The sequence below is a fragment of the Maniola jurtina genome, chromosome 8, assembly GCF_905333055.1.
Source record: "Maniola jurtina chromosome 8, ilManJurt1.1, whole genome shotgun sequence".
NCBI lineage: Eukaryota > Metazoa > Arthropoda > Insecta > Lepidoptera > Nymphalidae > Maniola > Maniola jurtina.
In genome coordinates, this window is record NC_060036.1 from 5,874,931 (window position 1) to 5,898,751 (window position 23,821).

General features: G+C 35.9%; 1 protein-coding gene across 5 annotated transcripts in view; it reads right to left on the reverse strand.

Moving 5' to 3' along the window:
* Positions 1-23,821, reverse strand: part of LOC123867783 (protein IQ-DOMAIN 14) — a 91,151-nt gene that overhangs the window by 11,811 nt on the left and 55,519 nt on the right. The window lies entirely within an intron of this gene.

The following is a 23,821-nucleotide window of genomic DNA, read 5'->3' on the forward strand; positions in this document are numbered from 1 at the left end:
CCTAAAATATTTGTCGTGGTCGGGGTAACTCGCTAATTTTAGGGGTAATGAAACTAATTTGCATTTATATTATTTTCTGAGTTTCGTGCAAGGTTTCTAAGTACACACGGATTTAAGAGTTCCATAATAAGACAAGGAAACTGTCTAGTTTCGTTCAGTCCATCTGTCCATCTGCTATCTGTCACAGTCATTTTAAAAATAAACTATAAGAAGAAGCTAAGACTAAGCACAGTTACAAACCCGTTACTCTTACACAGAAGAGTATTAAGAAAAAATCCTCCTGCGCTATTAGCGCTCTACGAATACACTTCTCTTAAAACAGATACTATTTCTATTACGCTACTTCCCTTATTTAGAATTTTGGGCATATATACTATCGGGGTGAACCGTATTTCTAATCCATTGAAGGTTTTTACGAAAAAATGTTTTAATATCACTCAGTGAAGCAGCAATGTCTTCAACCAATGTCAAAATATGAGCTTGGTGGTTATCATTCAGTGTTGAACACTGAGTTAGCGAATCATCCCTCATACCTGATAGTACCAGGATACCAATGGTAGACCAATCCTGTAGATGTCAGCTTCGATCATATACAGTCTATTGGCCTAGACACTAATACGGATCAATAACCCCAGTTATATCCTATTGTTCAACAAAATTCAGTGCCTGGTGTACGTGTTTCAATCCAAAGCGATTAATCCCTTTAAAATCATCGTTAAATCAATTCGTCGTGAGCTGACACGTTGCCACCCCTTCCCGAATGATGAAATTACCTCATTCACGTGAAACACACGCTGAGCCTTTTAAAAGGTCCCCATTGTAAAATTAAGCTCCACAATAATTCCTCTCCACTCCCCTTGCCCCTACCAATAGTATTTGGATTCTTGGTATTGACATTTCAGACCGAAGTCCAATTTTGGGATCACTTGGGAGGTAAAGTTACTTTAGCTTCCAAAAAGCTCGCGGTGCTCAACAGAGTAAAGCGGTGCTTTGCGCTCGAGCACAGACTCCTTCTTTATAAAGCGGGAATCCAGCCACATAATATGGAGATTCTCTCACCTTTGAGGTGGAGTACGGTAGTACCAGCTCCTTCCATTTGTTAGGATTCAAAAGTGGACTGACTGACTTGTGGACAATCCCAAGCAACCCGCCCGTTAGAAAGCGTGTAGCACCACAGAGACATAAGCTCTCTTATCGTGTTCTATCAGCTTTATAATGCGGAGTGTTCTGAGGAGTTGTTTGACTTTATTCTATCTTCCTTTTTCTACAACCACACCGCAAGCCATCGTAAAGCAATTTCATTCTCACTGGGTACCTGGCTACACTTCGACCGCCCTTTGTGGCAAACTTTTTTTCTAAGCACATGCAAACTCTGGAACTAACTCCCTCCATCAATGTTCCTATTAGATTGCAACATGGGGCTATTCAAAAGGCGGATCAACAAATTCCTGAAAGGCCGGCAACGCAGTGGCGGTTCCTCTGGAGTTGCAAATGTCCATGGCTGGCGGTAATCACTTAACATCAGGTGACCCGCTGTCTGTTCCTTCGCCGTTGCTTCGTTTAATGAGTTCTGGATAAAGAAGCTTTCAAGTGATGGAAAGAATTATTAATATCGGTTTAATAGTTTTAAAGTTCATCGATTATAAACAAATAAATCTTTTCTCTTTTTTTATTAGTAGGTAACTAAGTTTATTAATGCTATATAAAAGACAACTTATTATAGGCCGGTACCTATATAATAGCTAATAAATGAATTTCATATTATGTACCTTGTTACCTACCTAGCTAATAATGTCTATTTGTTCAAGATAAAATATTCTGAAATCTATTAATGGAAAATCTAATTACACATAGGTACTTATGCCAATCCCTAGGTACAGATAGACGGATAGACAAATTCTTTATTGTCACACAAACAAATATTACATACGGTAAGGTATACCCCATATTAGGATATATTATATACTACATCTAGTATGTTAGGTACTCAACATTGTATAGAGATATCAAAAATGACTTGATTTAATGACAGACTCACGAGTACAATTTTACGCACAGTCACAAGCTTTGAAGTAACACCAGTCTCAGGCGCAGGCCAGGGTTTGAAACGATGAAATCGAAAATCCTTGGAATGTATTTTCACAGCTTCCATTCAGTTCGCTTTCGCTTGTTTCAGATGTTCCGCGTATTCCCCAAGCTATCAGCGTATAAATAGCTCAACGCTACACATCACTCTTCACTTCATTCAAAGCTCCACGCCAAGAATGTAATATAAAGTGGAATGAAGTAGTTGCAATATGTATGTGTGAGCTTTTGAAAGAAGTTTGCGACCAACAAGTACCTCGACCATCCATCCTCGACCGTAGTAGGTATACGAATATGCTAGGCTGTATAAAAAAAGTCGTTTACAAATATCAATTGTTTGAGATAGAGGGCTATACTAGTCGACTTCGTCGTAGTGGATTTAGGTTCTTAAAATCCGTGGCAACTCATTGATTTTCCAGTATAAAAAGTAGTCTATGTCACTCTACAGGTTTGTGACTATATAGCCATGCAAAAAATCACGTCAATACGTTTCGACGTAACAAATAGGTTCAAGTTACATGTACTAACACTAATTTGATTTTTAATTAAGGAGTTGATTGAAATAAAAAAACATTTACTTAAGTATTTATTTTATTTAATAGTCTCCTAACTGCCTGTAAAGTCCCATCAAAATTAGTACAGTCATGTCGAAGATTAGGTGGAACGAACAGTCTGACAAATTAATATGTAAGTATTTTAAAAATGTGTGAATGGGTTTTGATTTTAAAATACATAATATTATAGTGTAGACATAGTTTATTAATGAGCAATAACATAATTTAGGTATATATTTTTTTTAATCAGTACGTGTAGTAAGGAACTGTGAGAGAAAAAAATATTCAATTATTTAAGACGCTTGTGGGTTCGTTGGGTCCGTTGAGTTTCGCTTTGGATTTAATTGTGAGAAAAGATATTTATGTTTTGGTTTGAAAAGGGTTGTTCGATGTCTCTTCGTGCCGATGTAAATAATTGGGATTTCTGGGGCGACCCATTGATTCACTCTGACAAAGGATCAATTCTGTTGGTTCCTACCGAGATGAAAAGGTTCTAAACCATACTTTAAATTAAATTTACCTTTAGTAGAAAGTTTTTAGACAGATGCTTCTCAATACGATACGAAGCTTCAGAAATTTCATTAAAATATCTGTTTAATCTTAATTACTCATGTATTATTATTATCAATGAACAGCTGAAACCACTGGGTCTATAAACTTAAGATTTTTCACAAAATATTCTTTATACTAAACAAAAACCATCACTATACCTACTCTATCCACGAAAAAAAATTAATATAGAGCTCTCTCTGTTACGTAATCCCATACAAAACTCACCAACCAATCACAAACATGTTTTTAAAAGCATTTGTATTTCAATTCGAAACTGTTTTCAAAAACATTCAAAATTCAATTCGAAAACGTAGTTTTGTTTGTGATTGGTCGGTGTCTCAAAATGGTTAGCGCCCACTGAGATTTTCATCTCTGTCATCTGTATGGGATTACGTAACAGAGAGAGGCTTATACTAACTTCTTTCCGTGGAAAGAGTATAGCAAAGTATGTTCAATTTTTTTAGCTACTTTATTCTTAATGCAAAATGTAGTTACTAGTTACGGATTAAATATTGAACTTCGGTTACTATTGATATTGTACAATACCATAAAACACCTACACAAGACATATATAATTTTATCTTCCTAAAATAACAATTCTTTAATAGTATTTACCAACCTGAACAAAGTTCCCAAGAGATTTCAATATTATGTACCTAGTAGGTAGGTATCTACCTAAAACAGACAAAACTTTCTCGCGAAATTCCACGTTTTCATTTGAACTTCTTCAAAGTGTTTTTTTTTGTTAACTTCTCTTTAACTCGTCTTATCACGAAAACTTAGAGAACCACTTAAAACGTTAAATTTGATTATAATATTACGATGCAGGCAACGATAAGTAATCCGTAAAGATTGATAAAGGAACATAAAGGAACAAGGAGGAAAACCGCATGTTGTCGAAATCATTAAACTGTTAAGAATATGAGGGGCAAGTCATGTGCAACGCATGGACGACACAAGAGCCCCAAAATAACTGAGGACCGTAGAGGCCGAGGAAGACCTAGAGGTCAGTGGATTGACGGAGTGGAGAAGAACTTGAGGGTTTTGAAGGCAGGAAGAAAGCTGGATCTGACTAGCCCCGATGAAAAAGATTTTTTGACCGAGCCAAGGCCCATCCAGGTTGATTATGATGTTGATGATACATTCATAAAGCAATTTAAATTGCTGCTGAACAATCTGAAAAATCCAATGCTGAACGCTATTGGCTAATATTTCCTAAGCAATCGTATTTCATTAGCAGCTGAACGTCTGATTTATAGCAGGTTAAAAGTTCCATTCCATGTAATAATTTCAGCATTTCATTGATGTCATTGAAAAACGATAAAAAACTTCCAGACTTTCGTGACTTTCATATGATAGTTATCAATGTGCGCCCGTAATGTGTTAGCCTACCCATTAGCTGACCCATCACTCCAACTTCCCGCGGATGGAATTTTTCAAAATCCTTTTTAAAAGCATTTTCACTGGATCAACGTAGTGCGACATTATGGCATTCTATAGGGTCGCATGGTACAATATCGCACATGGTCGTAGCAAGGTAACACCTTGCATCATGTGGCAGACTGTTGGACCATAATATTCCAGTTCTACACGGTCTTGTTTCAGAAAAACAAAATGACTGTTGTAGCATGTCGCATTGTCGATTTGTCACATGTTGTGGATCCGGTGCTTTTCGTGGAGTTCTATAATGAGGTTTGACTAATGAAAAAACCTACATGCACAATCTCAAGTTTCTCGAACCACCAGTAACTGATACTATGTCAGTAAATTGAACATGCTCGTTTAACAAGTGTAAAATAAAAATTTATAACACCCCCGACAAGTGAAGGTTACAGTAACTAGAAAAGAGGTGATAACTTTCAAACGGCTGAACCGATTTTCTTGAATTATAGCTAAGAACACTCTCGATCGAGCCACCTATCAAACAAAAAAAAAAAAACTAAATTAAAATCGGTTCATTAGTCTAGGAGCTACGATGATACACACGTCAAACTTATAATACCCCTGTTTTTGGGTCGGGGGTTAAAAATAGCCACGGTAAGTAATTTAAGGTTAAACTATCGCTCAACACATAATAATATTGCAAGTAAAACCGAGAAACATGTCGCAATAAATATAAACAAAATAATGTGAACATTCAACATTCGAATATTACCACCTCGACAAAAAAATTCACGTTCCTAGTACGTCCCATTTTGTAACGCAAAAGTACCTTTAAGGTAAAATAACGTATGACCCTCTTACGGCCTCACAAGTTTGCAACTAATGGACCGCTTCCTGATGCCATTCCTCTTATCGAAAGGTTCTTAGGAATTTATTGTAGCAACTACTATTTGACCTGCCTAGCTTCACTATATATAAAAATTCTTTCATACATCCATGCTATGGAGAAAACCTACATGCAAAATTAAACCAAAATAGCAAGTTAGTAACCATTTTCCTCCTATGTTATTTAGGGCTCTCATTTTAAAGCATCGAACAACAAAGTATTGATTTGAAAAAAAGATTAAAATTATCTTTATTCATAGCTAAGACTATTATATATAATGTATATAATGTAGAGGCATTAAAACAAACATTTGGCTGACTTTAAGAATATGCTCTGGCTACTATTTATATTGGTCCAGACCCTAAGTGATTGCTTTGGTTAACCAACTTTGACTCAAGTCAAAGTTTATTAACCAAGTGTCTGAAAGAATGGTCAAACTTTGGCGGTGATAAATTATAGTTGTCATTTCGCGTAACGTTAATCACAGGTTCTAGGTTTTATCTGCGTTACGAAACAGATAAATAAATATCGGATATAATATACATATTCCGATTCTTCTACACATTTTCGAGAAAGGATAATAAAATCGGTTAGACGACAGCCCTGCACAATAAACGAGTAGGTACTTATAAACGAATATTTTTAACCCCCGACCCAAAAAGAGGGGTGTTATAAGTTTGACGTGTGTATCTGTGTATCTGTGTGTCTGTGTATCTGTGTATCTGTGTATCTGTCTGTGGCATCGTAGCGCCTAAACGAATGAACCGATTTTAATTTAGTTTTTTTTGTCTGAAAGGTGACTTGATCGAGAGTGTTCTTAGCTATAATCCAAAAAAATTGGTTCAGCCGTTTCAGAGTTATCAGCTCTTTTCTAGTTTTCTTGTAGAAAAGAAGGTTAGATAACCGTTAGGTTCATAATATTATGTCTATTGACAAATGTCAAGCTGTCAAGATGGACGTTGCCTAAATACATAATTTTTTTTTTGAAAATGATGTTTTGGAAAACTCAGATACTTTGGATCGTAGGCGCGGAATAGTCCAAGAAAATCGGTTCAGCCGTTTAAAAGTTATCAGGTCTTTTCGGTCTTTTCTACTTATTGTAACCTTCACTTGTCGGGGGTGTTATAAATTTTTAATTTACACTTGTTAAATTATTATTTATCAAATCATTAGGTAGTCTCATCTTACTAACATACCGCATTTTAACACAATGAAATAAGCAACGCGATAAAAATCTGTACCTTTTTATAATTATGTAAGGTATTTATAAAGCTCTGAACATTTTCAAGGGAACAATAGGAAAACAGATAAGGATAATTAAAAGGCTTTTACTCTCATTTGTCTGACGTTGGGCGTATTAAGGTACTTGTGATAATCACAGAGATTATTCGCTTTTTGGGTAATCTACTGATTTAAGAACAGCACATAAACGAGAATATTTACAAAAAATGGCAGATCATTTTGTTTCATCTCGCAATAACTACGGCATTATTATATCGCCGTCTGGTTTCTAATAACAATACGTACTCCACTCCACAAAAACTTCCAAAACTTACATTTTTCGTGTTGCGTGACATTTCAACAATTTTAATTAGTTAATGACTTAGGTTAATGATTAATTAAATTATTTATTCGATTGGTTCAATACCGCATGGCTTCCACAGAATAGAATATAATAAAAATTTATTTTATTCAAATAAACTTTTGCAAGTAACTAAGTACTTTTATACGGTCATGCGCAGCTAGGTTCAGTTCTCCTGCGACGCATGGGATGACAGTTCTTCATCTGACAGTTCTTCATTGCGGCTTTCTCTCTCAACCTTCCCACTGCCTCCTTCTGTGTTGAGCTCCGCCTAACTTAACCTAACTTAACATGACGTACGAGTAGGAGTCAAACAGAGACGATAGACGACATTAGACGAGTCGCAGAAAGCCGCTGGATGATGATAATGATGCAAAAAAAAAATAAAGATCTTAGTTTGGGACAGAACATTCACATTCCAATTCAAATTCAAACCATTATTTTTGTTCAATCACACCGCTTGCTAGTTAGTTCGAAATGTTTATTCCTATCTCATCCCACTATTTTACATCTGTGAGTGGTGTTTACGCGTAAGTAACTGATTCGCTACTTATATAATTTGAAGCCATGTGTGCATTAACAAGTCAGTAAACCTTAAATTAACCAGATTCTATTGACTGTGATATACAAAAGTGGTGCGTGCAATAAAACAGATTCAATTACTGTTGTAGGAACGGTGAAGAATTTAAAGAGTTGGAATACAGTCGAAACATTCATATGGAAACATTCATGTACAATGTACATCTGTGCCAGTTTGATTCCATACATAGCTATTTGGGTGTACCTATATCAGCTAAGAGTGAAGCTCATAATATGAATTAAAAAATTAAAAAGCAACTATTGAGTTACTTGCTGGTTCTTCACGGTAGGAATGGCATTTCAAAAAGTAGGTATAATAGATTCATCATTAAAGTTTCAATTCTATTCAATGGGCGATAGAGAAAAGTCATCAATTTTAAAGAAAGAGAAACTGCATCTAAAGATTTTCATCGATCGTCAAGTTTACAGATGTTTTAAACTATTATAGTAGGTATATTATACCTACTTCAAAATCTACTTTCCAACCAACTGCGCGGGAGGGGTTATAAGTGCGCATGTTGTGCGCTAATACAGTTGCCCTCTCTATTCCCTCACTTTCAGGAACTGGGGTGTAATAGCGCAAACTTCCCAACTTTCGGCTATAGTTACCACCAGCCCCTAACCACCAGGGGAAATCGCGGTCAATGGCTAACTTGTATCAGAATTAAGTATAAAAAATAAAAAGTTACTGAGAATTTCTTGCTTAAAACCTCAGTAACTTTAACTATGGCCGACCCGGGACTAGAACCGGGTACTTCATAAACCGCAGCCAGCTATCCTGACAAGGCAGTGAAACCTCAAAATCATATGAAGTTAATAATAAGAATTGTTTTACTACTAAGTAATTAAAACATTGAAGCAAGTCAAAACATTAAGTTTAAGTTTATGAGCATCTTCGATAAAAGCATACAGTATACACTCCATTACTTCCAAACTCCAAAGCCGATACTCGTATACTTAAGATATTTTTCTTGTAGAAATGTAGCATAATATAAGGGCAGTTTTCCACGATACGATTTGCGGCCCTACCTTTTTAGAGTTTCGTACCTCAGACGTACAATAGTCGGACAGACAGACGGATGGATGGACAGACAGACGCTTAGTACCTAATATGGTCCTGTTAGTCCCTTCGGGTACGGAACCCTAAAAGACGGACCGGACGGAATTGACAACCTCCTTTTGGAAGTCGGTTAAAAATACAAGCTCATTAGGAAAGGGGAAATTCTAATTTAAAAAGGGGGTCACTTAGATTTTTTCCCAAAATAAACAACATTTACTTTGGGACTACACCAAACCTTTGGGTCCAAACACTTTCTAGAGTGATATTGATTAATTCTTTTACTGAAAATTTGCGTGGAACAGTTGACTTTATCACGATTAGGGGTTGATTCTGTAGTAAAAGTTATTATACAGTGCTTCCTTTTTCATAATTTGATTACGAACACGACAATTTGAATACGACAAACGGCGTATTTGACGCTCAGGTCGTTATACTTCATTTGGTGGCGCGTGAGAAAACACCTTAAGCTTCATTAATTGTGACTTTTACTGTGCTTTTACGTCGAAGAGTTTGTAAGAGTAGCAAAGTTTTCCATAAACTGAAATTTGATGCAAAGAAATTTTGTATGCTTACATTATTTTCAGAGAGAGTTTCGCATTTCGAAAGTAAGTATTTGATATGAGTAAATCATGACTTGTTTTAACTTCAAAGAATCTTGTTTTTTGGTGTTTATTCGATGTACTTACCTATATATTGGACTTAGTAAATGAATTTATTGTTTTCAGGATTAAGATGTAACACTTAGTAATTTTATTAATTAGGTATAATTGTTTAAAGAATCTGAATAATATTATATCTCAATTTGGAAAATTTGATCATTTGGAAAAAAAATTGAAACAGCCAGAACAGCAATATATCGCAAAATTGCTTGTAACTTGTGCTTTTTTGTCGTTAAATAAATTGATCCTGAGCTTAACAATAATAATTTACGCAAAGTCCAGAAAGACATGAGTATGTAATAGGTATGTTTTTACTTGTAACATGATACCGTAAATGTTCTCAGATTTGTCATTGCATAAAAACTTCATTCACCAGCCCACAAAGTAGTATAATAGTTAGATTGGTTAGTTTTGTATACCTACGTATCTATTTGCATATTGTAAAATTTAGTTTAAAAAAAACAACGATTCAGGTTCTTGCCGGCTCTGCTCAGTAGAATCTACTTTCTGAACCGATGGTAAAATCTTGAGATGTTATACTTACCTAAGTAAGTGGCATAGGCTGTCTAACATCAAATAAATAAATTTTCATATCTTTATTGCTATCTGTTTTAAAAGATTTATGGTAATGTAACGATAATAAAAGAGATGGATAAAAATATATTGTGTCTAAAAAATTCTGCTCCATGGTTTTAAATATAATTTTTCCCAATATTTATTTCAATTTAGTTTCTAACAAAACATTAGATAAATTGACGAGCCTACAGAAATAGCTGTTCGCTAAAGTGCTACAAAGTGTTAAAATCCACTCGACGCGGCCTGACCTCACTCCCCTTACAGTTAATCAACCGTTTTCATCTCATGTAGCGTTTAGCTCTGGAAAAAAGATTTACAAAAGTTTAACCTTTTTGTTAGAATGATGAATCATTTGAACAGAGACACGAGAGAACATATTACGTGGCCTAGTTGTAAGAGCGCATGCTAGACGAGTGCACCCGGGTAGGCAACGTTGACTCAAGTCGGCAACTAGATGGATGCGCAGTTCATACTAACATTGCCTCACAAAACTATAATGAACATGAAATTGATCAAGCGGAGAGTGGTAAAAAAAATTGGTTGTCTGTAAAGTCGGTTTACTGACGATAGTTGAACGTGACAACAAAGGCCGATTGTGTTTCTTTGTCGCTCGTTCCGCGCTCTCGCTTGCACTTCAAGCCTTACATGGAACGCCTCAGAGCGAGGTAACGCCGCATGAGTCATGTTTTTTCGTGCGTGCAGCCGGCTCTATCGAATTATAAGACGTTGTCATGTCAATATACAAGTTAAAAATTGCCTGCTTAATAGAAGTTCGCTTTCGAATAATCAATGATTCCATAGTTGGTTTTGAAATCTCTTCCTACCGAAAAGTAGTCCCGAACGGGTTCGGAGCTAAATGTGATAAAGATATTAAAATCACATATTGCTAAATTAGTTACACGACAGACGGGCAGATGGACAGACGGAGAGATGGACAGACAGACAGAAAACAAAGTGATCCTATCAGGGTTCTGTTTTTCCTTTTGAGGTACGGAACCCTAAAATTGGTCGAAATCTCACAGACAATAATAGAGCAACTAAATATTTAAAAAAACTAGTTGAACCCCGTAGACTTTAGCTGAGTGGAGTTTTTTAGTTTTCGGTTTTCTCGTAGGAGTATGATATTTTCCGGGATAAAGTATAATGTAGAAGTATGGATTGTCTGGACTCCTACAAGGGACTATTTCTATACCTATCTTCTATACCTACAGACGGACTGCAAGCCGACTGTAAAATTGCATTTGGGATGCAGTTTTATTGCAGTTAACGCAACTGCATCGCAACTGCCGACCGACTGCGTAGTCCACACTGAATGCCCGTACTAAAACTGCACGCCGACTGGACACGGACTGCGCAGATGATCGGCAGTTCCAATGCAGTTGTGTCAACTGAGTACACTGAAATTGCATCCCAACTGCAATTTTGCTGTTAGTTTGCAGTCCAAGTGCAATTCGTCTAGGACACTGAGAGTACCTACTAGGTACCCATACCTACTAGGTAAACGTTCTGTCATAGGTCCTAAGTATAACTTCTGGGCCCATTTCTGTTTCCAAAGCTTTTAGCGGACACCACGAAATAGTTTGTAATTGTTAATAACCACGAGAGTAATAAATAATAATAGAAAAGTTCGTGGGAAATAGCTTTGGAGGTACATCTTGTATTTATATAAAGAAAATCATTTGGGTAACGATAAATAGGTATCAGCTGAAATAATTCTTTCTAACCCCCGACCCAAAAAGAGGGGTGTTATAAGTTTGACGTGTGTATCTGTGTATCTGTCTGTGTTAGTTTTTTTTTGTTTGAAAGGTGGCTTGATTGAGAATGTTCTTAGCTATAATCCAATAAAATCGGTTGAGCCGTTTAAAAATTATCAGCTCTTTTCTAGTTACTGTAACCTTCACTTGTCGGGGGTGTTATAAATTTTTAATTAACACTTGATTCAGCAAACAATCTCACCCATGATTTCGATAATACGTTGTTAGTATCACTGTACGTAAATCACGTTAAAAAACAAAATTATTCTTAAGTGTGTTAATAAAATATAATCCATGAGTTCGAACGTAAACAACAGCAATCTTAGTACAATCAGCGTGACAACTTTCTCGAGGGATTTGCATCGATAAAGCGTTGCAAAAGCGTTCGAGAAAGGTTGTCGCACTAATAGTGCTCGGGCTACAGAATTATATCACGTTGAGTGACACGAAGCTGCGGCGAAAATATATGCTGCTCACTGTCGAGGAAAGGTTTGAATCAAGCGTGAAATTAAAAAGTCCCCTTTATTCCAGAAGTATGAACATGAGAGTTAAATGTGGATATATGGGTTGACAGTCGTTTTTAGGGTTCTGTAATTCAAAAAGAATAAAGGAAACCTCATATGATCACTTCGTTGTTTATCTGTCTGTCTGGCGTATCAGTTAAGACAAACGAATCAAAACATATAGGGTACTTCCCGCTGTCCTAGAATCATTTGCAGGTAGCTGAAGTCTGTTCTACTTATGGTCCACCCCTAGAGTATAACCCTCTTGTTTCTCTCAAAGTGATCCGTAAGATATTATTATTACTTGAGCATTAAGACTGCCTTTGCACTCTTCTTACTTATCTATTTTGTACTTCTGTATAGTTTATTTTCTTTCACGTGTAATTCATGAAAAAGGGCGGAATAAATGAATGTCAACACTGCATAAGCGGTAAACTAATGTAGTTTAAGAATACTATTCTTGTGAAATTTTACGAAGCTTAATACTCATTTTTACGGCGTGACCCATTTTAAAAGAAAACAGGTGAATCTTTTTCCTAGTTTCTTACTCGTGTTTATGATCGTTGTAATTTCAGCAACTTCTAAGCTTTTAAGTTTTAAGCTTCTTTCCGTCGACGCTCGCGTTTTGCTTATGGATATAGTTTTTATCGACGTATACTTGCTACAACGTATTTGAAAGTTTAAAGTGACAAGTATGTACCTAAATAACCGTAGCCCACGTGAAAGCACTTTGTAAAAGTTTATTTATACACAGATAGTAGGTAACAAGTAGTGACTAGATAGGTATTGATCAACCTATCGCACTCCCACCGTTGAGCACGGGTCTCCTTTCAGTATAAGAAGGGTTTAGGCTATAGTCCACCACGCAGGCCAAGTGCGGATTGGCAGACTCAGGCATGGAGATTTCCTAACGATGTTTTCCTTCACCGTTAAAGCAAGTGATATTTAATTTCCCGAAACGCACGTATAACTCCGAAAAAATAGAGGTGATCGAACCTCTAACCTCCCGAATAAGAGGCGAACGTCTTAACTACTAAGCTATCAAGGCTCTTAATAGGTATTAGTACTACACGAATATTTTTAGAATGTTGATGAGTAGGTGATTAATAATTGACGAAATTCGACAAAAGAATATTTGCTTTCTGGAAAAGTATTTAGAATTATTTTTATCAAGGAAAACAATGCAATAGTACATTACGAAAACCGAAACCTACGCGAACGAACCACTATATTAAAATATAAACATTGTTTGTTTTCCAACATATCCAAATCAATTTTATCATCAATTTATCAGAAACAGACTAAAATCCATATATCAGCATCAAACGTGACATGTTCTGGATTGACACGGTGGCGACGCAACGGGACGACGCGCGTTATTATTGTTGCCTAGGCATGGAATATTTATGATTTCATTACTCGGCACAAAGGGTGTGGGAATGAGTGACTTTCCACACGTGGTTGTCTTTTGGAAAATCTTCACTGGACCGTTAATATACCTATCCAAGTTCTGCTAAGTAGTACCTATGCGGTCTGTAATTTAACTAAATTTTGCGTATTTTAACTAATATAATATATTTTAAGTGATAGATGTATTATAACCATGCAGAGAGGAAGAAATGTACCTACCTAGCGTCAAATGTAGGTAACATTTGACGCCAGCCCTGATCGTTCCTCCCTGTGCTGGGTACAATACGCAGAGAAGCTTTCATAAAATAATGAAGGTCTGGTACGCGCTGGCTCTCTCCCTATAAATGAAACCAGGGTAGCAAGGTCAACCACGATCTTAAGTAGAGGTAGATACTAAATAAAACATCAGCTATCTGTGAATAATGGATATTAGAAAAAGGTACGGACTGTGGTTGCTTTCATTTTTAGAAACGCTCCACAAAGGATTTTTAGAAACACCCTACAAAGGTAGGCTGTTTGTGGTAAATTTTTAATACATTTTCCAGCTTAAGGTTACCACCTACACTCATTTACAAAAGCGTACTGATAGACTTGTATCTACTAACCTTGATAATAAATATATAAGAATCCGGCTTTAGTTTAGTTTCGAACACATCCGGGATCCTTTTTCATATGGACTTGGTAATGTTCAAAGCTAAAAATCTAGACTTGAAACAAAATAAAAAGAAAAAGTATTGCCACTCATTACTACACGGGAACTAGTTTTAAAAAAATCTTTTTCTTTCTTTGTTTTTCTTATTAAGGTGGGAATTCCTTTCTTGGGTTTTTTCCACCATTTGAACATTTACAAGTGTAAATTAAAAATTTTCAACACCCCCGACAAATCATTTTCAAATAAATAATTATGTATATCTAGGCAACGTCCATCTTGACAGCTTGACATTTGTCAATTGACACTTGAATATTATGAACCTAAGGGTTATCTAACCTTCTTTTCTACAAGAAAACTAGAAAATAGCTGATAACTTTTAAACGGCTGAACCAATTTTTTTGGATTATAGCTAAGAACACTCTCGATCAAGCCACCTTTCAAACAAAAAAAAGTAAATTAAAATCGGTTCATTCGTTTAGGCGCTACGATGCCACAGACAGATACACAGATACGCAGATACACAGACACACAGATACACAGATACACACGTCAAACTTATAACACCCCTCTTTTTGGGTCGGGGGTTAAAAACAGAAATGCCCAAACAACAGACAATCATTAAATCCTATAAGTATATTATTTTGCGTTTCCAGCTGACTTTTATACGGAACTTTAGAACTATCACACGGGCAGCATTTGATTTCGAATCATTTGTATGAAAGATTATTTTTTGTATATAAAAGCAAAATATATTTATTTCTATATTTATTTCATGAAGATAGATCAATTTTACAGGGCAAGACTCTTTCTCCGGTTTGGAAAGCAGATGTTGCTGAGAAAAGTTGGCAAAACTCAGCAATTGGTGTAAGCTAAACAGCCAGAATACCATAAAATGTATGATATCACATTTGAACTTATCGTACATTCTTGTAAATTACAGATGAAACATTTTTTTCAAATTACAGGATAGGCTTGCGTTTGACGACAAACATGCCTTAAAGAAAGCAATGATAAGGTCTAAGTTGGAGCGGGCTTGCTTAGAAGACTTACCTACCCCTACCTTCACTTTTACTTCAAAGGTATGTGGCAGGAAACCCGTACGCCGGAGTGGCGTTCCAAAGCTTAGCCGCTGTTTGTATCAAAAACGTTGAGCAAAAACGTTTCGTGCGAGTAGATTAGATGTCGATCAATTTATGGATGTCAACGCTCAAGATTTCTCGCTGCCCTGTGGTTGACTGGTGAAGGAGAAACAAGATGGTGGCGTTCCTGAGACAGGCAGAACACTGATGTGGAAATAAACATTGATCGTGAGCCCATGGAGTTCAGAATAGGATCATCATCTTCGGAGCAGAGGGCAGACAGTGCTCCTCTCCAAGCCGATCTTTCAGAATCATTATGCATCCAATCATTCCAACTGAGGCCGAATTTTTGCTTCACCACAGAACAGTAGTAAAAGACGGGCATAGAATAAGGAGTCGCACAGTTGGTAAATTAGGTAATAATCAATATCAATGTTAATGTTACTCACAAAGACATTCATACAATCTGACTTTTAATCATAATATTATTCCTTATCGATAAACACTATTGTTCGTAACAAGTCTCGACATGAAATATTATATATTTACTTAATATTGCTACAAGTCTGAACTGTAATAACTGTAACAAACTTTGATTGATGAAGACACCTACGAATCTACCCACAATATCTTGAAATATGAAAGTTGAATATATGTATAAGTCTGTAAGTAGAAATATATATTTGGTGTACCTATTTATCTACCTACGAGGCTTAAAAGCTTTGATCGTAGGTACTTGCTTGACGTGCAAACTATAATAATCTTGGAGCCCGAATTGCTATCAAGGTGAGAGCTGGGTAATACTGAATTGATGCGAACAGAAATAGAACTAGCAACTTTTTTAACTTTTACAAAATTCCTGTGAACCATTAAATACATCTGCCAATAGTTTAGACTGGTTTTCAAACTGAGAAGGACTAACAAAAGTTTCGACTTTAACACAATATGTTCACTTTATTCACAAGTTGTTTTATATTCTTTCTTTATTTGCATTCATGTCTTACATCATAAAAAATATTACAATATTACAACATGAAGCCCCATGAAGTTAATGTAGTAAGTACAAGAGATTTTTTTTAAAACTCTTATACTTATACTCGTATACTTATTAAGTAAGAGAGCCGTTCTCATTGCAAAATAGGCTTGCTTGCGTTTGACAACAATAATATTAACATGTAACGAACGTTTCACTGAACAATGTAGAGTAGGTATTTTGACATTTAACTAAAGTTTAGTAAAATGAGCTTGAAATGAGGTAACTAATTGGGATATTCATCACTTCTTCCAGGATTTCGTGATATCCAAGGAAAATCCACGAAATCACTGATATCACCATTTTCCTGCGACAAATACATATACTCGTAGGTACATTTGCATACATTGTGTGCACGCCAAGCATGCATGATTGATGCATGTTTTTCCACGTGGTTGGAGTGTCAACATAAGACGCCGAACATAGAGCAGTGAGCCAGGACGGCCAGGGTTAATGTGACAGCCTCTTTGACGTCAACACCTGTGTGCCGCGCCCGCACGTGCCCTGCCTTTGTGTATGAACGATTTCATTACCAATTAATAATGTAGGTACACTAAAGAGAAAATGTGTAGATTATTATAAGTAGAATGCACGGCCAATACGGGTATGTTTGCTAAAGAAGGGGCGACGGACCTGCCCGCGAAATTCAAATTTTATTTGGTTTTTCGCAATTTGTAAACTAATACGACAACGTAGGCTTACGGCATTTTAATTGCGACAATGGCAGTATCATCCTTACAGGTTTATATAAAGATCTTTAGGTACTTGGAAAGGTCCAGTTTAAGAAATTAATTCTAGTATCGACTAATTTGTGAGAATAGAATTAATTTCTTAAACTGGAGCTAGCTTCTCAAGCTACATGTTGTATCTATGAAAATTGGTATTTGGGCTTTCGGAAAAAATACAAAAACAGATGGGACACATTTTCGCATTTATAATATTAGTATGGAAGTGTGCATTCGAAGCTTCTATCATAGTAGGTACCTAAGTTATTATACGTGAAGTATGAAGCGTTATATTATGAATCTAGAACAGACACTGTAACTTTGTTGATGGCATTCAATAGACGTTGTGACATGTCCTCGGATGAATAATGGACATCCTGTTTCGAGACTGTTCGTGCGAATGAATAAGTGCTTCAACTACCCTTCAACGTTAAAGAAGTGCGTAAAAAGAAAAGGAAAATGAGTAGGTACATATTTCTTTCCCAATGATACCAACAGACTAACAGAGTACTTGTGCCCGAATACTGAAGCATCCCTTTACGCTTAAGAACGTGCTTTATATCAGATTTTTGGCATTTTGTCCATACAACAACGCTCTTGACAACGTTCAAGATACCTATTCAAATTATCCCTATTATTGTATAATACATATTATACCTAACCAAATTATGTGCAAAGAATAATAAAAAGGAAAATAAAAGAAATCTGGATGGGGCACCCCGTCTCGGTACAGTGGTTTGGATGACATTTTTGTTTTAACACAAAATTTTTTCGTGAAAGAAATTTTCGAAAACAGAAATTGTATTCGAGATTATAAATAAATAGTAGCCTATGTGTTAAATCCAGGGTATAATCTTGCAGCGAAATCCGTCCAGTACTTTTTGCGGATGGAACTTCGTGAGGTTTTAGTCGATAAGAGTCCGACATAACCACTGTGCTTCCCGTGGCCGGTGGTACTTATCCAGAGTGGAACTAGCTAAGGCTTGCTAAAGAAGACATAAACGTAAATATCAACGAATACAAGTCAACCTGTTGCTGAAATGCCTAGCTTGGCAAAGTGCCTACTGCCTACATTGTGGATTTTCGTGTCAAAAGAGAAAACGAGTACTTGAGCCACTATAACATCTTTACGAAATGAATTGGTCAATTTAGAAGTATACAAGTATTTAGAATATACCTACCCATGATTAAAAAAATAAAATCAATATATATGATCATAGACCTAATAACCGGCCATTAAGATGTGCTTTAAGTACGATAAATATTATGTACTTTTACCTTTGTGATATTACAAAAAGTAAAAACTATGTTATTCTGATTTTATAAAAGACTTCTAGTATAGTTGTAATAGTAGAAAAACTATTTTTGTACTATTTAAAAATTACTCATGAAAACCTTTATTTAAAAATATAATTTACTTTCATTTTTATTCGCATCACAGGAATTTTAGTAATATAATTTTACAGAGCACATTTTACCAAGAATTCTCTACCTAAATAAATAAAAAAAATCTACAAAGGTTTATTTCAGGAGCTAATAAAAATGTTCACATGATAACCTCTCCGAAGGAGTTCTGCCTATAGAGTTATTTTATTTCAGAATCAATTTATCAGTGTAATTTGCATGTTTTAGGGTTCCGTACCTCAAAAGGAAAAACGGAACCCTTATAGGATCACTTTGTTGTCTGTCTGTCTGCCTGTCTGTCTGTCTGTCTGTCCGTCCGTCCGTCCATCCGTCGTGTCTGTCAAGAAACCTATAGGGTACTTCCCGTTAACCTAGAATCATGAAATTTGGCGGGTAGGTACGTCTTATAGCACAAGTACAGGAAATCTGAAAACCGCGAATTTGTGGTTACGTCTTTAAAAAAAATTAAAATGTGTTTCAATTTTCAAAGCACGATAACTATACCAAGTGGGGTATCATATGAAAGGGCTTTACTTGTACATCCTATAACAGATTTTTATTTATTTTTATGAATTAGTTCTTGATTTATCGTACAAAATGTTGGAAAAAATACCCGAGTACGGAACCCTCAGTGCGCGAGTCTGACTCGCACTTGGCCGGTTTTTTCACTTTATCCTCTTAGTTATCCCAAGTTGTATATTGAACCTAAAAAAGCTTTTAGGCACCTTTTAACTGAGGTCCGTGGCGACCCATATCTACCGCATCCATTTTTGCGAATGCTATTCGAAATTAAATATTTCCTTAGAGACATCGATTAGTTCAGTTTTCATTTAGTACTCTAGGGCTTGTCACTCTTTTTTTTTCAGTGAACTTTACCTTTTTATAAATTGTTACCTACGAACCTACAAGTCACATCGTACGGCTAAAGCCTGAAGTGTAATTTGTTTTGGAGCGCATCCCATGGGTAATAGTTTGATCTAAGGCCGTCGCGCGTCGGTAGCTGGGCATTAGTTGGAATATCTATCAATAAGTAAATAAAAATAATCTAGATAAAGATCAGCATTGTATTGGAATATTACGGAAGGAGTAAAGAAAAAATCTGAAAACCGTGAATTTGTGGTTACAGCACCAAAAAAAATTAAAATGTGTTTCAATTTTTAAAGTAGGATAATTACACCAAGTGGGGTATCATATGAAAGGGCTTTACCTGTACATTCTAAAACAGATTTTTATTTATTTTTATGCATAATAGTTTTTGATTTATCATGCAAATTGTCAGAAAAATATATCTGATTACGGAACCCTCGGTGCGCTAGTCTGACTCGCACTTGGCCGGGTTTTATCTATCTATACTTATAATAAAACTGTAACTGGACAATTTCTATACATTAAATATATTTTGAAAATTTTATTTGGAGGAAACATTATTATCGATATAGACCACAAAACTTTTATTTTTTTGGAATTTTTGTCTGCCTGTCTGTATGAGCGTGCAGCACGTAAAAATTACTGAACGGATTTAAATTTTTGGTACAGTGGTAGCTGATACTCCGGGTTAACGTAAATAGGATAGTTTCTATCCCGAAAAATATGAGGGATTCTCCGGGATACGGGATCAAATTTGATGATTTTACTCCATAACTCCGTCAAATTTGAAAAGATTATCACAATCCTTTTTTTTACAAAGGTTGTGCTATCAAGTTGGTACTATGTAAGTTTGGCAACGATTTGATGAACAGTTTCGGAAATAGAGGACGGAACTCCTCAACGGGTAACAGCAAATCGATCGCGATCAGTATACCTAATAGCATAGTAGAAAGTGGACTTTTAGCCATAATACATAGCATATAGCATACAATACATTTTCACTTTTTCCCCGTGCGAAACCGGAGCGGGTCTACGAGTCAATAATAGCCCCGCTTGTCTAAAAATTTTGTTTCATAGTAAAAAATTTGGACGCTAAAATATTAACGCTGTAAAAATCGTAACAAACTTTTCTTTGTCAAAAAGTTTCCTTAATTATTGTTGAAAGCTTAATCGCCAGTTTCAAAGGTTCTACACTGCCGTTATCAATTTGGGCCTAATTTAAAATTTTGAACTAGTGATTACTTAGTCTCTAATAATAAATACCCAAAGGATGCTTTAAAGGATGGCTATGTTAAAATAATAACATTTTTTTTAGTTGTCCAACCAACAAATAACATTTTGTTATTTGTTGGTTTATTGGTTTACTAATTTTTTGGTTTCTCCTTTAATCACGCCGGAACGGAGCAACGGATTGATCAGATTTTTTACATGATTATAGTTGAAGACCTGGACAATGACTTAGGCTATTTTTTATCCCGGAAAATTAAAGAAATCTCACGGAATTTTGGAAAATCTAAATCCTCATGGGTAGTGGAAAAAAGTCGCCGGCATTATGTAGCATAAATATCAGTCTGTCCCTCTTTGATAATAGGAAAACCAACAAACTACGTTATCCACGTCGCAACGTTGAAAGGCATGATGTACGTTAGCGGGCAAAGGAAATAGTTTGGGGATGCCTCAGAGTGGATACGTGCTTAGAAAGCCATGTCCGCAACCGACACTATTGTATAGATCTAAAAGGGACACTTAGGTATCACTTATATTGTTACCAATAATAAGATTGTTCTAATGTACTTTCGAATCTGGGGAGCATTTTTAGGATTCCGTACCTCAAAACAAAAAACGGAACCCTTACAGGATCACTTTGTTGTCTGTCTGTCTGTCAAGAAAACCTATAGGGTACTTCCCGTTGACTTAGAATCATGAAATTTGGCAGGTAGTCAGGTCTTATAGCTCAACAAGTAAAGGAATAAATCCGAAAACCGTGAATTTGTGGTTACATTAAAATGTGTTTCAATTACAAAGTAAGGTAACTATAACAAGTGAGGTTTCATATGGAAGGGTTTTACCTGTATATTCTGAAACAGATTTTTATTTATTTTTATGTATAATAGTTTTTGATTTATCGTGCAAATTGTCGGAAAAATTACCCGAGTACGGAACCCTCGGTGCGCGAATCTGACTCGCACTTGGTCTTTTTTCCGTATGAGATGTACCTCATAATTTTATTGGGAAACGGAACTTTAATGGGATTACTTTGTTGTCCATCTGTCCGTTTGTGTCAAGGCAAGCTTTTTCTCAAAAACGGCTCGAGGTGTCAGTCACACGGCACACCATTGTAAATCCTGAATACAAAAGTCTCTAATTGCTGTAAAAATTTCAAAGGCAGTTCCCGACCTCAAAGCTCAGATAAATTATCGTTTTTCAACTTTTTTTTTTAAACTTTTTTTTTAAATTATGTTACAAAGTTTTATTACATATTAAAAATCGTCTGATTTTCATGCCCGTATTATGTATGTAATATCATGATACTTGGTGTCAAGGTGCAGAACCCTCAGTGCGCGAGACTGGCTCGCACTTAGACGGGTTTTCTCGTTGTTTAGATAAATATAGAAAATTATTCTTGACTGTATTACATAAATGCATAAGTACGTCTGTTATTTTAATTTTACAAAAACCATAGCGATTTAAGAGTTGATTTGTAAAAGGGGTTGATAAAATCCATACTTTCTATTACATCCATACCTTAAATGCGAAGGTGTATATTACTTTTTACGGCCTAAAGGATTTTGACGTAGTGCAAGGATAGCCTTGCATCCCGGAAACGGATGAAGCCTCCGAGGATGAAGTCTCGGCTTCAACTAGCAGTTAATATGGGTCCGAGATTTTTTTCTAATTAATGATTTAGTCTAATAATAGTCACTCAAAACTTTAAAAAAAAACCGGCCAAGTTATTTAAGGGCAATGGTATAATGGAAGGAACTACATATTATTCATCAGCCACTTGCCAAATCTATGATGAAAAGCATTAAAATTATATGCTCTTACGTTCACTCGAGCATAAAGCTTCTAATAATAACACTGAAGTGGTCGGGACTCGGGAACATCGAGTAGGTACCTACCGGCTCGGACGTCAGATATTCTCAACGAGGTACTAAGGACAGAGAATTTCATAGCGTTTGTTACAAAGAACAACCTTTTTTTGTTTGCGGTTTGAATAATAAAATTGTTGAAATGGATGGACAATTTTTAGGGTTCCGTACCTCAAAAGGAAAAACGGGACCCTTATAGGATCACTTAGTTGTCTGTCTGTCTGTCTGCCAAGAAACCTGTAGGATACTTCCCGTTAACCTAGAATCATGAAATTTGGCACGTAGATAGGTCTTATAGCACAAGTACAGGAATAAATCTGAAAACCGCGTATTTGTGGTTACATCATTTAAAAAAAAAATTAAAATGTGTTTCAATTTTCAAACTAAGATAACTATACCAAGTGGGGTATCATATGAAAGGGCTTTACGTATACATTCTAAAACAGATTTTTATTCATTTTTATGTATGATAGTTTTTGATTTATCGTGTAAAATGTTGGAAATATACCCTAGTACGGGAACCCTCAGTGCGCGAGTCTGACTCGAACTTGGCCGGTTTTTTTTATAGGCCCCGTTTTTAGTTATAATTGACAAATAGAACGTGCTTGCAGGGTTATTGGAAGACCACTGATATTATAATTTATCAATACATCGTGAACCAAATCCTAATTATTATCTGACGTCAGCATTTTTATGAGTTACATAAACAAACGACCAACCACATCCGCAGCTGACTGTCTTCCATTCCATCGCACGTGAAATAATTATGAAATGTTTTTCCTAGAACATTTTGGTGTGAGAATAAACTTGAGTTCAAACGTATGTAAACTCTACATAATGATAAAAGCTGGTTAAGTTGAATTTACATATAAATTTGTTCTTTGAAGTATCCTTAGCGTCAGCTTACATCATATCTAGTCGAATCTAAAAATGGAACTTGTAGTGAATTTTTAATTTCCTAACAAGGCACTTAGGGACATAGATCATACTCGCCTCGCTACACATATTATTATACACCTGTATATTTTTATAAATGTAGAATTTTCTATCAAATTGTTATTTGTTTACCTTTGATTAAATATTACAGACATCTATTACATACTAATCGATCATGCAGAAGGGGGTTGCGAACGTGCGACCGATCGATCTCTTAGGAAGAGAGTGTCTCTATCTACTTGTAAGATTATTATCATTCGGAAGAACGATTGTGTTGGTAAAGAGAAACAGAAAAGATTGTCTGACTTTAGTAACAGAAATCAAGGTTTATCTACATGGGCACTGATATCTACCGCAAACGTCGGCGGTGACGAGCACGCGAGTGTCCGTCGACTGTTGCACGATGACGTTCGCAGCCCCTGGAACTCGGGGTCGGAGACAGTCGCATGC